Source organism: Colius striatus, chromosome 3, assembly GCF_028858725.1.
Source record: "Colius striatus isolate bColStr4 chromosome 3, bColStr4.1.hap1, whole genome shotgun sequence".
In the NCBI taxonomy this organism is placed as follows: Eukaryota; Metazoa; Chordata; class Aves; order Coliiformes; family Coliidae; genus Colius; species Colius striatus.
Window position 1 is genome coordinate 87,280,481 of NC_084761.1, and position 16,269 is coordinate 87,296,749.

The following is a 16,269-nucleotide window of genomic DNA, read 5'->3' on the forward strand; positions in this document are numbered from 1 at the left end:
CCATTGCAACAAGTCATAAAGCAATACTCTTGGCTATCAATTCTTACTCACTGCTGTGAATACTGACATTGACATTTAGGAAGAGAGTATTTGTTCTGAGAAATAAACTATTATGTAATTTAATAATACTGCATTCACTTTCCTCCTTTAAAAAAATAAAGTCCAAGCAACCTGATTAGTAGGATTATACTCCCATTTGTGATGTGTAGTTGTGGCCCAAACTATCTAATATTCTCCTCTGATACATCACCCCAGGTTAGCCTGGTCTTTAGTGCCTCCGCTTTGTGTTACCTCAGCACAGTAAGTTCACAATTGAGCTCTGGAACTACATCAACCTAAGAGAGGGGGGAAAAAAAAAGCTACTTTCCTAGGAGAAATGGCCTCTGTTTTCCCTACACCTGGAAGCGCTGGTTGAGACATGACATTTAACTATTCCTTTATTTCATGACCTCTTCAACTGTCAAAATGTGTGGGTTCTTTTAACATCACGGCAACAATTTTCATTTAGCCAGTGAAAGCTCTACCTTCTCTTTTGTTTCTTGGCAGCTGATAACGAAATAGTATCAAACTCAAAAGAGACACCTATTTCAACACAAATTCCTAATGAAGCCAGAAAACAAGCAGTTTTCATCTCAACAGATACAACTTTTTTAAGAGAAAAAACACCTTTATAATATAAATACAAAAATTGCCTTGGAAAGGGAGATAGGTATTTTTCCCACTAATAAATTCCAGTGAGAATCTCTTCAAATGAAATTCTAAGTATCATCCAGTTAGAATTACAAGCCAAAACATCATGAAAGGTACTTTCGAGAGTGTATCAATGCTGCTGCAAAGTACTGAAATATTAGCTACTTCTTGACAGAAAAATATCCTTTCCTTCTCTTGTGCTGCTCAGTGCTTTCTATTTCAGGCTGACAGCCCTGTAGTCAATCACACTAGCTGGGAATCTCTCTTTATTGCAGTTACAGGTTTGGAAAGGCAGGTACTGAATTTCAGTGTGTATTTCCAAACAAGTTTTTTGCAAGATCAAAATGTTGGTGGGGAGGTTTTTTGTTTGTTTGTATCAATATCCTTTTTAAAAACGCTGCTTTTGTCAAACTTGCCCTTTTTTCCCTACTCTATGTGAACCCTTTGGAATGGCTGCTGGTATCAATCAGCCATTCCTAATGGTTGTTCAATACCTATGGAATTCATAGAATCATAGAATGGTAGGGGTTAGAAGGGACCTTTAGAGATCATCCAGTCCAATCCCCTTGCCAAAACAGGTCCATCTAGATCAGGTCACACAGGAACACGTCCAGGCAGGTTTTGAAAACCTCCATCAGAAGGAGACTCCACATCCTCCCTGGGCAGCATGTGCCAGTACTCCAAATCAGTTATTTTTAATGGAAGCACTTCCCAATTTATCATTTCTATCAGAAAGCAACAATGGACATTTTAACTTCTGCTCCCAGAGAAATAAACCAGTTCACATACACACAAAAAAACCACAGAATAAACATCAGTTCATTAGAGACTCTAAGCCATGCATAGAGACTCCCTTGCTTGCCACAGCTTTCAAAACATGTTTGGGGGTATTTTTAAGCATCTGAAAACATGCACTCTGTTTGCTTTGCAGTTTTTTTTTACCATGGCATCAGATTGAAAAAGCTTTTTTTGATCAGTCAAAACATAATGTCAAAGTGCCAAAACAATAAGCCATCAATACACAAAAGGATCTTTTCTTTTACTAGAGTCTGCAGTAAAGTATCATGTTAAGAAAACGCTGATGCATTGGATGAAAAGAATAATACCTACAAGGCAATTACTTTAAGCACTTAATAATTTTTCATGTGTTTATTTCACTTTTTCTTGCATAGAGATTATTAATAAAGATCTATGATCTAAAAATGCTAGAGTATTTTAGTATATTTTAGTATATTCAGTCCAAAACCTGTGGCCAGACCATCAGCTAGTTTAATGCCACCAACTCTGTTTTCAGCACTTTCACTGACTGAGAATATGGCCAATATCTGAAAGGATTGGATGCTGATGCTGCAGGCTACTCAAGGATGGTTAATCGTATTCATGAACTATTTGTAAGACAGCAAGCTGCCAAAACCTCAGACATTTCCAACATGGTAATTCTGAATGCTGTAGTAAATGGGAAAAAAACAGATGTCATAATGTGTTTCATTTAGTTTAAAACTTAACATGTAATTAACTTAATGGCTTGACAATAGCTGACGTAGCAACAAATATAATGCAATTAAATTAGTACCTCATTATGACATAAAATTCTTCTACATATGCATTACAAAAAAGAAGACTGGATTTTGAGACAGTAGTATATTTTATGACTAACTGTCCTTAAAATGCAATCACATGTAATACTTGCTTTGTATTTCATCACTTGTGGAACTTATTTCTTTTTTATAACACTGGACTTTCTCTAGCTTTTTCATTACACCACTAGTGAAAGCTGTGCCATGGTTTATCGCTTCAAATGCTTGGACTTTTACATCCATTAAGTAGTATAGAGCTTTCATTTTCTTTACATCTTTTGTACTACTGGGCTGTTTGTTCAAAGTGATGTAGGCAACTATTGTGGTTCTTTCCCATCTCTCCTGAGCATTTCTTACGGTAGGCTTCAGGTGGTCTGTTGTGTGCATGCAGCAGCATGTAGAGACAGTCACCTGTTCATGTATTATTTTAGACTTCCCAAAGGCTTCTCAAGGTATTATTAGGGTTTCCCAACTGTTAGTGCTGCAGGATTAACAAGTGTAAGAGTAGACTGAAGCAGAAAAAAAATGTGGAGTACCAACACCAAGCCCAGACATTCTTGTTAAACACCAGCACTGCCTGACCTGCAATTCCTGTGCAGTTTGGGTTCAAAGAAAGCAAAAACACATTTTCAGATTACAGGGACAGAGTTAAACAGAAAATAACTTTGCTTAGAATTAAGTAATTGATCTTTCAAATGAGTCAGATTTCCAAAACTCACCATGCTAGCAAGCTCCGATTGAACACGTTGAAACTTATTACAGAGACATCTGAAAGGATGGAACTGTGGCCTAATGCAGAACTGACTAAAATTTACTTTCCATTCTTTGTGGTAGATGAGGTCCCTGATGCTGACAACAAAGTAACCTTCTGATGCTGTGGGTACCTACAGCTCACTTTTTTATTATTAGGAAAAAAGGATCAGTAAAAAGGAATCTGAAACTTGATCTAGAGCTGAGGAATGCCTTCTGAATGTGTCATTTGAACTATGTTATTACCTCTGGGAGATGTGAAGGTTTTACATGAGTCTTTGCTCAAAACCTGAAGTGGACTCTGAAAAACAGTAAAAAGTTATGCAAAGCCTTCATGCAATTAAGCAAAGTAGTTTCTGAGAGATAATTATATACTTGTGAAGCTGTACATCAAGATATCCAATAAAATGTGTCATGTATCTGTTGGATGTTCCTTGTTGCACCTTATATTAAGGTCCATCTGTTTTCTGGATGTTAGAAATATGGATTCATGTATATATTTAGATCCTGCTCACTTAGGTGGTCTTTTTTGTTCTTAAACTACCTTTATCTTGTGACTGTGAATCTACCTTCCTTTCCAAAATGCTGTGAATGGGCAGACTGTTTCCAGCAAGCCTTTCATAAGAAGAGTTTACGAGGTGTGAACAACAGAGGACCCCTCCATAATGATTGGTTATGAGGACTTTCAAAGTTAACAAGTACAGAACCCCTACTCAAGGAAAATCAGATATTTTTCATTGCACTTAGAAGGAAATTTTAGGGAATATTATAAATCAATATAACCAATTTTAAAGAAGGTGGATGGCTGACAGTAAATTGCTTACAAGCTGTAACATTGTAATACTGGAATTCCTCCTACAGTATGTTCTGTAACAGGAAAAATATATGGCAAAATTGATAAACACATTTTCAGAGATTTATTGGAGACCCTTTCCAGCAAGCGTCAGGATGAAAAAGGGAACAGTAGTACTTGTGGAGGCTGACACCTAAAAGCACAAACCCATGAGACACTCAGATGTGGCTTAGCATTCTTTTCAACACAGATCATTTAGCCTTGATATCCAAAATAAATGCTGTCACCTGCAGTGCACCCACCTAGTTGTTCTCGCTGTGTGTAGGTTGTCACACAGGGGCAAACAAACAGGACTCCCAAAGAGAGCTTCCATCTTAGCACTTTAGAAAGGAAAAGCCACCGACTGGAGTTAGCATGCTCCATCCCTATGGGTTTGGGGATTTTTTTGAGGAAAAGTTCATTAGCTGCTTTGCATGCCAGGGGACCAGCTGTCCTTCAGCACATGGAGCAGCTCTGATTGACCAGGAGGACAAGTGGGAAATAAGCTCACAGCAGCGCCAGCGTGGCATATGGTCATGTACCAGCTGTTTCTGAAATGCTTGCCAAATGGAGATCAGAATTAGGTTGGCTGTTAGGAAAATAAAACCCAACAAATAACAACAAGAAAACACAAAATTCCACTGTCAGGATTCCTGAGATCTGACCACAAAACTAGAACTGTCAATCTGAATTGTCACACGGCAACTATGTGTATATTCAGAATAATCTATCATTGGCTTGCATGCTCTGAATTGCTCCATTAGGAGAAAACGGATGTTCTGAGCATTTGTCCCTCCTACAGAGCTTTCAGGGAAAAAAATATACAGAAAGAATGAAATAAGGTAAGTGCATTTGTATCAGTGATATACATTACTAATGAATTGGGAAGATGTTCAGAAGACTGAATAGAGATTGATTTAAATTGGTGTCAAATGTAACAAATTCCAGGTGTCTCACATCTTACTGTTTGCTATTTCAACCTTGAAAAGGGGAATTCAGGTTCTGAACTCATGAACAAAAGGAGATTTGATTGCAATTGGTGTGAGTTACATTACAGTGTTGGTGAAATACTCCTGATAAACCAGTGGAATGACTCAGCACAAAGCAGTCAGCAGGATTTTTTTCCCCAAAAGCTTTTCAGTTTCAGCGTTTATAACAAGAAAATAAATTGAACAGTAATTAAAGGCTTCAGAAAACAATTATATCCTCCTATCACAGGTTTTAAAGAACTACTTTCTCTTTAGAGCTTTCCCACAATACTCCTCCAAGGTTTGGAGGAAGATGAACTGATTAACTGCGGACTCATATGACATCAATTACTGCCTCGGCAGCATTTAACAGAAGGAACATTGGTAGCTCACATAGCTACACAAACTTAACTTTTGGCTAGCCTAAATCAAATTTAATACTAAAATTGGGCGCTAAAGGTGTCCAAAAAAAGAGGCAAACCCTAGCTAAAACAAAAATAAAGAATTATGCTTCTCCATCAGCAAAAGGCTAGGAGGCAGAGGTTACTATTTTGGCTTGTGTTCATGTTTCTTACAAGATATATTTTTGTATACAGGCTTGTCAAAAGGCCTAAATGGGACTACATCTAGGGTGAGCTCGGTTCCAGTGGCTGAAGATACTGTTTGCACAAAAGAAACTGAGTTAGCCAACGTAGATGACATACTGCTTTTTGGAAGTCTAGGAGCCACACGTTTAGCAGTGAATAAAATAAAGAAAACCCTTAGGATTATGCACACACAGAACACTTACTTTGACATCTTACATAATATTGACTTTCCTCAGACCTGTGTGTGTTCATATATTTGAGAAATGTGTCCTGGTAGTGTACACCTGAAAAAGGTATTATTATTTTCCCAATTAAGAATCTTAATTACTACTTTGGCGTGTCTTTGTCGTATTTTCAGGCCTACAGGCCCATTTTCACTCATTTACTATGCTAAAAATGTCGCTCTTTCATTACTCTACAGTTGTGTAAACAGTTCTGATTAAGTTGGCATTTAATCAATTGGAACAAAATTCTTGAGGATCTCACCTACTAAAGCCGACTTTCAATGGCATCAATCTTCTAATAGACGACTTTCCTTGCAGATGGGCTTTCATTTAGCAGCAAAATAAACTTTATTTGCCAACCCTACCCTCGGAGTCCTTAAGGATTTCAAAAGGACCTCAGATTACAAATACCGCCACACTCCCATCATTACATCGCATTTCCTCCTTCGTATTCCTGTCTCGGCCCTGGGTGTTTCCCTCTCTGTCGTTACCACCCAGCCAGCCCTCCCGAGGGGGTGAGAGTGGCTCCCGGCGGCGGCTCGCTGAAGGGAGGTAAGAGGAGTAAGGGTGGCTCCCACCGGCAGCTCGGCTCGCTGAGGGGAGGTAAGAGGGTTAAGGGTGGCTCCCGCCGCTAGCTCGCTGAGGGGAGGTAAGAGTGGCTCCCGCCGCTAGCTCTCTGAAGGGAGGTCAAAGGTGGCTCCTGCCGGCAGCCCGCTGAGGGAAGGGGAGGGGAGACGAGGGTGGCTCCCGCAGGCGGCTCGCTGAGGGGAGGCGAGAGACGGCCGCTGCCCGCCTCCCCGCCGGGGTGACGGCTGTACCGAGGCTCAAGGGACGCTGCCGCTCCACCAAGGCGGCCGTCGCTGGCTTTTCTCCCTGTCGCACGGACGGGGACTTTCAAACGCCTTGCCCGCCCCTTTTCCTCAAGCGGCTGGTGGACAGTGCGGCGCAGTCCCGGCGGGCGGGGCGAGCCAAGGCTGTGCAACTAAGGGAAAAGGATACTTTCCCTTCCCCACCCGTCTGCCCGCTCGTCCTTTGCGGCTGCCCGCCATGGAGCCGACTCGTTGGCGCCCGGACACTACTGGACGGGGACAGAGGGACCCAGCCGCCCTCTCGCAGCCCGCGGAGCGCTCGGCGCGTCCCTCCCTGCGCGCGCACACACTTCGCGCAGCCCCACGCCTGGCCCGCGCGCCTGGGCGGTGGCATCCGGGCCGCCCTCTGGGCGGAAGGATACGGGGAGGAGCCTGCGGCGCGGCCCGCCGGGGCGCTGAGTCCCGTTGCCGGGTGACGGAGCGGCCGGCCCCCCTCCCTCCCCGTGGCGCTGGGAGCCGCCGCTGCCGCCGCCGGTTTACGTAACGCCTCCCAGGGCAGGTCCCGGCTCCGTCCCGCCCGCCTCACTCGGGGACGGCAGCAGCGGGACGGAGTCTGCCGCCTCCTCCGGCTGCCAGAGGCCCCGGGCACCCCTCTGCGCCACCACGGCAGGTAAATGCTCGCCGCGGGCCCGGGGAGTAGAGGGAGAGACAGGGCTAGAGGGAAGGCGGCAGCCGCCCTCCCTGTGGCAATGGGAGGACGAAGCCGGGAGGCGGTGGTGGGCGCCATCCTTACCCCCACCGCTTCTTTCCCGCCGCTGCGTTGAGGGACGGGCGAGCTCAATCCCGGGCTGCGCCGGGTCAGCAGCTCGAGGCCCGCCCGAGGAGGCCCGCGCCGGCCCGCTCTCTCCTCCCTTCTCCGCTAACAGCCCGGGAAGAGGAGGAGTTGCGGGGCCGGGCCTGGCGGGCCCTGGGAGGACGATTTAGGGGGACGGCGCGCCTTCTCTGTTGCGCCTGCTGCAGCGCGGCGGGAGCGTGCCGGGGAGGCCGGGAGCAGGGCCGGGGGGAGAGGGGAGGAAGCGCGGCGACGGGAGGAGAGGGGCCGCGGAGGGGATGACAGGGAGTGCGAGGGGCCGGGCGGAGGGGCTGGCTGCAGGCCGGCAGCGAGGCTGGGCTCGGAGGCGTGGCTGGGGGCCCGGCCGGGGTGCCCCGGTCCGAACGCCTGCCTGGGAGCTGAGCCCTTCTCGGACCCCTCCCGCACTCCTGCCCGGTCCCGGGGAGCCCAGCGTCAGGTGAGCGGCTGGCACCGGAGGTCGGGAGGGAGGCGCCGGCCTGGAACCTGGATTTCGTGCCTTCGGGCCGGGTCACGTCAGGGAGGAGAGGAGGACGGAGGGGGAGGCGGCAGCTAGCACCCACCAGTCGTGGTTGCCGGCCTGTGCCGCTGTCACCCCGCGCAGTGGACGGGAAACCGGAGGATGCAGGGCTTCGGATCTGATAGGGAGAGTCTGAAGCGGGCAGCCCCTTCCCTTCGCTGCCCGACCTGACTGTGAGGTTGAATTGACAGGGCTTTCCGCCAGCCCCCTAGGCTGCTGCCAGGCCCGGCTGATGTGCGGGTATGGCTCACGCCGTGACCTTTCATCCTGTGCGTAATGGTACAAAGCGCAGTGGCCAGTGAGGAGGAGCCGGGAGCCGTGTCTGAATGCCCCGACTGGGGTGGATGCGGCCGCCGCTGGCTCTGCTGCGGCCGTACAGCATTCCCCCGGGGGCCGAGCTGGTGGGGCTCGCTCCCATCCTCTTCCACCCCTCCCAACAGCATTGTCCTTCGGGGCCTATTGAAGGCAAAAGGCGGATAGAAAGGCTAGGGCTGCTGCTGTTTCAGGAGGAGGAGCTGGGCTGATAGGAGACTGATGGGAGCCGCATCCTATGGCCGTTCGGAGCTGGCGTCGGCTGGGCGGGCCCACGGGGCCGCAGCCTCTCGCAGGCAACGGGCGGGGGGGGAGCGGGGGGGGGACAGGACGACGACGGCGACGACAAGGTTTGGCGAAGGTTACAGCTGAATGCAGAAGTAGCACAAAATGACACTTCGTTCGAGCAAACTCATTTCCATCTTCTCCTCGTGTCTACTCGATGAAAAGTGTACATTTATTTAGTCGTGTTATCAAACTTTGAGAAAAGCGAAGTGTGGTGCTTTTTATTTTTTTCCAGATTTGTCTTTGTTTTAATTACTCATTGCAGTACCTGATACTGGTCTGAAGGGTGAAAATAGTATGATTTGCTTATCCTTTCTGTATTCTGGTGTTTTCTGTACATAAGTAGTTTGGGTTGTAGTTTGTAGGCCTGGGATCAGAGGACACTGTGGTACAGAGTAGCAGCTTTTCATTATGCAAATCACTATTCTGTTGTGCACCATATATTACTTCTGTGTTCCTGGGATGAGGTGGGAATTGCAGATCAAATTTGAGTTTGTAGCTATCAAAAGTAAGCCCTTGATGATTCGGTAGATAATTGTGTAGAACAAACTACTTCACTGCAGTGCTTAAAACCCAAATACTGCAGGCACCTCACAAGCTATGGGAGTCTGGAATTGACATTTCTCTTTGTTATTTAAGACAAAAATGTGTCTTATAAAAGTAAATGACATGGAACTTGATTGTTACTTGACATGTAACTGTACAGATTTTATTTTGTACTAATCTTCCATCTGCTGTTTCTTGTCAGTATGGATATGCTAAAATGGTAGTTTACAACCCCTTCCAATCAATAAAGCATATAATATAGGTATCAAAATCTTGTGTTTTGAGCACTGAGATATAAGAGGGAAGATCAAAGGAACTTGAAAATGTTTTATAATGTTTTTAATTTCCAAATACTAAGAACTCTGGGGGGAATCCTGATTTGTACATGCTGTTGAAAGTGTCAGCAGTTTATGTCCCCGCCATATTCTGCTTAGCAGATATTTTTACACATAAGAGTCACATAACTTTATCAGTTTGTGTGCTATGGGGGAGTTAATGATTCTTTGAGACCAGTGTGTGCAAATTTGGATTGGATACTTGACCCTTTGGCTTTTCTGCTTGTCAGTGAGGGAATCGGAAGGAAAGGGGCAAAGAGATCTATATGTGACCCAAGAGGAAAAATGGGAGGCCTTGAACTTCTCTTGTTATCTTAATATGCTGATTTCATAGTCTGCATTCCCCACTGCTTTTGTTGTTGCTATTTGTTATTCTTCCAAGTAAGATAAATTCCATAGGGGTAAAATGATGTCAGCATTTTCCTTTTGCCGTGCATTCTGTCAGGAATAGAGAGAGAGGAAGACTGAAACACTAGTCATAACTTCAATATTTGTCCTTCCTGAGCATCTTGTTTCTAGATGAATAGAGTGAATGAAAGAACCCAAGAGGTTGGTTTTTTTGCATTTAGAACAGGTGTATTTTCTGTGGAATTTCATTGGGTTTTAGGTGTAGTGCTGTAGAGTCAGAATATACTCGACTACAATCTTAACGAAATCATCGCTTTGCTGCTTCTTTAAGCTTTGCTTAAAGCAGCATACAAAATTGGTAATGATGTTGAAAGCAGTATGTGTTAAGTGTTTTCTTTAAAGGTGTCTACATGTTAATGTGTTAAAAATGTGTTTCTGTTTCTAATCTACCTTTTTTTTTTTTTGTAGTTTGTTAAAGACCCTTATTTCTTGGTATTCCAGTGCAGTTTGTTTTCCTTTCTTAAGACGTGCTTTTATAGTATAGGTTTCATACCTATCTGATAGACTGATAATGTGAAGCCCCTTAATTTGTATAATGGTAGTAACAGCTGGTAGCTAATAACTAAAAATAATAGCTTTATTACTGTAGGGACTAACAATGTCTGGTAAAGCAGAATGTGATGAAGACTGCAAGACATAGAATTCTTGTAGGCTAAGAGATATGCTAGTTATCTGCAATGCTAGTGAAGCTTGGAATACAAATGATCTTCTAAAAGCTATTTAACATGCTCTGTTTATTGGGATAGTTTATTCTGTATTCCGGAACAGAGATTGGAATCCTTCATTTTAGTCCAAGAATAGTGACAAGCTGGTTAGGTAATTTGTAAATGTAATTATAGAAACAAGTTGTTGTGTTTTGTCCATCCCTCCAACCCCACCCCAAGAATTTTTTCCAAGTAAAGTCAATTTCATGATACAAAATAAAAGTGTTCAAATGAATATTTGAACGCTGAGTTGCATTTCAACACCCAAATGAAAAAGAACATTGTTTGATAGGAGGGAAAAGTATATGTTGGTTTGTTTGGGTTTTTTTTTTCATCAGTTGGAAATTATTTACCTTTCAAAAGAATCTGTTTGTAGCAAGAATTAAATCTGAATAGCTTTGTATTCTTTTTGTAGATTTAAAAACTCTTTTGCTAGTTACTATCAAATTTATATAAGGAACAAGGTCTGCTGGGTACAATGCTGGATTAGGATTGAATATACCTGCAGTTGTCTGTCAGCAAATTGTTTCGTCTTAATATGCCTGTGTTTAAAATGCTTTACAGACAGGAGGAGCTATTCTGCCTTTAATGTCATTAAATTATGGTAGTGTGGGTTTTCTTCTCTTTTTATAGTTTGGTTAAATGAGCTACCTTGGTTATATAGAAGAGTTCTGAAACAAGCCTTAGGTGCATTGCAGATGAGGTTTTGTATGTATAGAAAGTGGAAGAAAGGAGAGGTAGAGAGAAAAGAGACTAGGGGTAGCTGAAGTCTGGAAAAGCTAAGGCAACTTTTCATAAGATAAACTATAAACTATACTTTTAACATCAGAACTGCAGAGATGAGTTCCAAGATACATGTACTGCAAGGTCGTTCCAGGTAGTGTTGGCTTAGACAGGACTTCACTGTTGAAGATTATTATCTCAATCTAAGTGGGAAAACATGCTAAAACATAAACCAGAGTGATTACAGGAATTATTTTTGTAATTTAGCATGTACCTTAAGAAAATTAGGTGTTTTGTTAGCCTAAAAAAAAAAGGCTGCTTGAAACATCACTAATGAAGAAATCAGTTATGCATATTGCTGCCATTGGATGAGTAATTAATTCTCACCAAATTCTTGTGACATTGTAATCTGTTATTACAAACTTGAAACAAATTTGAAGACTCTGTCTGAGTGGGAGTGCAACATTCAAACACTGCACTGAATTTAGGACACTGGAGTGTCTTGAAGAAACAGAGACAGCTTACAGTGATTGGTCTGGTTGCTAACCTTACTTAGAAAACTTCAGGAGAAACCTTTCCTGTTTTGTGGTATTTTAATTCTGCTGGCTGAAGATTCTGAGCTAATGACTGTCACTAATTAGCTAAAGGTTGCTGTTGAGTAAATTCCTATTCTCCTTGTTCTGTCTTCTGGGTTAAAATACACTGCTGCTTATTTGACTATTGCACTTAACAGTGAAACTAAATTACCTATAATAATTTTTGATTTGTTGAAGTTTTTGTACCTACTTTGCTGGAAGTCCTGTTGAATTGTGTAGGGTGATACAAGAGTTTTAAATGTTTCTGTAAGTTCAGATGTTTAATTTTCATATTTATATATTTTTTTCACCAGCTTCTCTGAACAGGATATCTTATCAGCTTGAGAGAAACCTCAGAGTTCCAGTTTTTAGTAGCTTTTTTCTTTAGTTGTGAAAGAAGTGCCTTGGTTAACAGTACAGTAACTTCCTTGAAGAGAAGTAATATAATGCTGACCTGCTGTTTTTGCAGAAGGTTTTCTGGTGTTCATACTTAAATATTTTGCATTTTAGTAAAATAAAATTTTCAGCAAAGAGCAAATTTAGTATTTTAAGAGCAGTAATAACCTGTCCTACCTGCTCAGTTTGTAAAGATTGTCAATTTTTTAAAATAAGCACTAGTGTTTTTAAGCAATATAATAAAAATGGAGATTTGATATGGCAACAAATATCACCAAAATTTTTAAGCAAAAAAAAAAGAAAAAAGTTTTCTTGGAAATCTTTTAAACTGAACAAACAATGCTTATGCAAATGCATAACCAACTTGTCAGAACTCTGCAATTAGAGTGTCTTGTGGCTGACACATTTTTCATTTTAATGCATTTTTTTAACGAAAACATTGTTTATATGTAACTTCCAACAAAATTAATAACTTTTTTTTATGAAAAGAACTATTGAAAAGTCTATATAATTAGGCAATAGTTACATTTGTTCTCAAGCCCTTCATGAGGCTATTTTAAGCTTTTCAAAAAGGTAGAACTCTTTGAATCACAGACCAAGTGTAGAAAACCTCAATAGTAGGCATTCAGTGATGATCTTCATATGAATTAATGAAGTTAATAAAAGAAAGTAGCATATATTGTGTGGTCACTAACTGGTTAGATGTTTATATACAACTGGATTGTTAACTTTGGAAGTATAAATAGCTGGAGAAAAACTCACTTTTAAATGGGTAGTAGTTATTGCACCGTTGGAATTCATAATTCATTTCCCTTCCCAACTAAAAGATGCAATGTATGCCTAAGAATAAATTGTATATTAATTGAAAAGAATCCTGTATGGCTGCACTAAAGGAGTGGCCACTGGGCTACTTGGTGCTGCAGTAGCGTTCCAGCTGATCTGAAGAACACTGAATATTTTTATTGGTGCCTGAGGGATAACTGCTTCTGGTGGCTGCCTGTGCCTCAGAGGAGGCTGGCAACACCTGCTGAGGCCGCCTATCTACACACAGAGATGTTATGGAACTGGAGGCAAGTCTCTTTAATAGGCGCCCAAGCAACTTGTCTTTTTGGGCCTCCAGGCCATTATCATTCTACTTGGGAAGGAAGTTCAGAGGTAGGCAAATAGTTGTCAGTACTAAGTATTTCATACTGCTTTATAAGTTGAGTAAATCAAAGACATCAGGAGGGCAGGAAGAGGAGTGATTGTAGTAGTAAAGAGCATGTGTCTGATCCTTCCATTACTTGACTGCATCCTCTGTTGTGGTATGGTGCCCCGCATATGTTCTAGGTGATAGAAAGGCTAGTTAATATAGTGAGACATGAGTAGTAGAAAGCTTACAGATTTTACACGCCAAAAATTCTGAAGATAAATGTCTCTGAGCTTAAAATGTGTACATCCTTTGTGATCCTAATTATAGTTGAGTTTAGTTTTTATTAACTCCATTTGTTACCTTAAATCTGGGAGAGTTATTGAGTATGATGGTAATCAAGGATATGTAGTCTGTTACTTGTGTACATAGTAAAATATGTGGCTTTTGATAAATAGTGTCCCTGTACAGATTCTTATGGGACTGACCAAAAAAGGACTTTGTCTCCTTAAAGTTACAACTAGGCAAGTATTTCTCCTCAGGATCTCTCAGGCCCTGTAGCAGTCTATCCAGGTAATCCTTGTGTGTAATAGATTTGAGGTAAATGACGGCGAGTGAAGTTGGCTTTGCTCTGGTATGCTGATAAGATCTCGAATTTTGAATTCAAAAACTTAAATCATACCACTGCTTTCAATGTTAAAAGGAATTGTAACAGAACAGTCTGAAAACTATGTCAGTGATACTGAAATTACACCAGTGGCTGGGGAATACTGTGAAGTATGACCTGAGGCAATGTCTGTGTTTTTGAGGTGTAGACATGCTAGCTTTTTCTCTTGAGTTCTCCACATTTTGGTGGTGCAGAATATTGCAGGCTAGTTACAATGAAACACCTGCCTCTCCCTTGCTGAACTTGAAGCAACCAGTAATTTCTTTGTCATCTCCAGGCTACTGTTGTGGGATTTGTTTTGAGCCTGAGTTTGCTGAATGGTCAAAGTATGTTGCAAGAGTCAGCAGGAAATTTCTGTAAAAATGTGGAAACACATGTATCTGTTGAAGTACCTAGATTGACTTTCACCCTTCACATCCCAGAGAATAATTGGTGGTCTGAAAGGCTTGCATCTGAATTAGCTACAGTGTAGTTTTGGAACTCTACCCTCCTAATGTTATCTTGCTATGTGTAAGTGGATGTAACAGTGGTCTGCGGCTGAAAAGCACAACCCCACTTCGTCCTTTCCAGATGTAGACATTTGTGGCAACAGAGTTGATGGCTTATTTTTTGAAGACTGGCACAACAAAAAATAAAACTTTTCCATTTAGAACAAACCGATCTGGTTTGTCCTTGCAGTCACACAGTGGATGGGTTAAGTACAAGGACAAAAGGGTGAGAACACAGGAGGGAACAATGGTAGAAACTGTAGAACACCCTCTCTTGGTTGCAATCTGCAGGTGCAGCACAGTTTGTGTTTTGCTGATAATTTTTTGAGTCCTCCACACAGATTCCTCTGTCAAGATGCTGCTACTGATGTCATTCTCTTGAAAGTTAGTTACTGCTGGTACTGAAAGCATCACTTCTGGATTTTGCAAGCTGACACTTGTGCTGGCAATAGTAGTAATTACTTCAAATATTGTCAGTTGTATGCAACAATGTTTTGAGTTAACTTCTAGTGTGAAAAATGTTTCCGTGTCATAAGGTGCTAATTTGTATTTTTAAACTTCGAAAAATGCTTGTATTTCTAAAGTATGTGATATATGTACATTTTTCTTTCCTTGGATAAGTTGTTTTGTTTTTTTTTACTCTGACTTCAATAAAGGAATAAAATTAAGTTCAAACACTAGTTTAAACAAGTTTGACATTTAGTTCAAGTCTGGACAGTAACAAACTAAACCGGAAAAGAAGTTTCTTATGGTAGTTTATGTTCATCATTTTAAAAGAATAGAATGGATTATTAGGACTGTATTGGTAGCTCAATAACCTTATTTGGACAAAATCTTATCAAAATAATGTAAATATTGCCATTCTTAATGGCAACTGAAATTAGTGAGGCAGTATTTATTTCCTCTAGATTCAGAAAGTCCATAAATATCTTTCAGTTTATTAGGATCTGATCAAAGTTTGTAAGTGTTTTTAACACTGTAAAACCTTTGTAAAATTAATACAGAATTTTTTTAGATGTAATGCTTTGGGTTGGAGTGGCACAGGTTACAGATAGACTGTGCTTAGAATTACCTGGTGCAAACACATAACAAGCTCTGGTACCAGAAATTGTTTTATTTGACAGTTTTTTAGCTTGTCAGAAATGCTCTCAACTCCCTTATGTTTCTTGAAAATGGAAGTGATGGCTCTGTGCTACATAATGTACTTATTTTTGATCTTTTTTAATGCACCTTTAATACTGAATCTTGACCTCCTGAAAGAAACAATTTCCTGACTGATGGTATGAAATAACAATACTTCTATCTTGAAGGCAAAATTTGTTTCCTGAATTACCAAGACACCTATGGAATCATGATCTGTAAAACTTGCCAACTCTCAGGATTTATTAATTAAACTTTTAAAGTCATATTACTGTAGTAATATGTAGTAAAGAACCACTTCTAGATTACCACTCTGCAGAGATGCTTCTTCATGAGCCTGCTGGATGTAATAGGAACCCTTTGAAAAGAGTCTGTTTATGAGGCCCCTTTCAGACCTTCTTTCTATAGAGTGATGAAGTTGTAGTAAATGATGGACATAGTATGCTGTGATTGTTCTTTAGTCTTTGTAGGTTTTGCTGCTGAGTCATGCCTTTTCCTCCTTCCATCTTGCCTTTTTTCCTAACTTAAAAATTGTACATTTTCCAGTTACAGATTTGTTTTGATGACATGGAGAATATTCAGGTTACTGAGAATTTGGGGACTTGGATATGCAGCTGAACCCCTACTGCAGATGCCTCACCTGCTAATTCTAGAGTCCATGAACAATTGTTTCCCATAGATCAGTTTTTGCTTGATGACAGGACTGATGTTCTGACATCTTGTAACAAAGTTCATATATGTTAATAATGTGCAG

At 41.6% G+C, this 16,269-nt stretch overlaps 1 protein-coding gene across 8 annotated transcripts in view; it reads left to right on the plus strand.

The window, feature by feature from the left end:
• The first annotated feature begins 6,094 nt into the window (after positions 1-6,094).
• Positions 6,095-16,269, plus strand: part of KIAA0232 (KIAA0232 ortholog) — a 69,347-nt gene continuing 59,172 nt past the window's right edge. For 2 of the 8 annotated variants that reach the window (XM_061991854.1, XM_061991858.1), the window contains exon 1: positions 6,877-7,107. The gene's annotated coding sequence lies outside the window, so the exon portion shown is untranslated. Of the gene's footprint in view, positions 6,181-6,876; positions 7,108-7,709; positions 7,727-16,269 lie in introns of those variants that run through there. The other 6 variants (XM_061991860.1, XM_061991859.1, XM_061991862.1 and 3 more) reach the window with 5 other exon arrangements.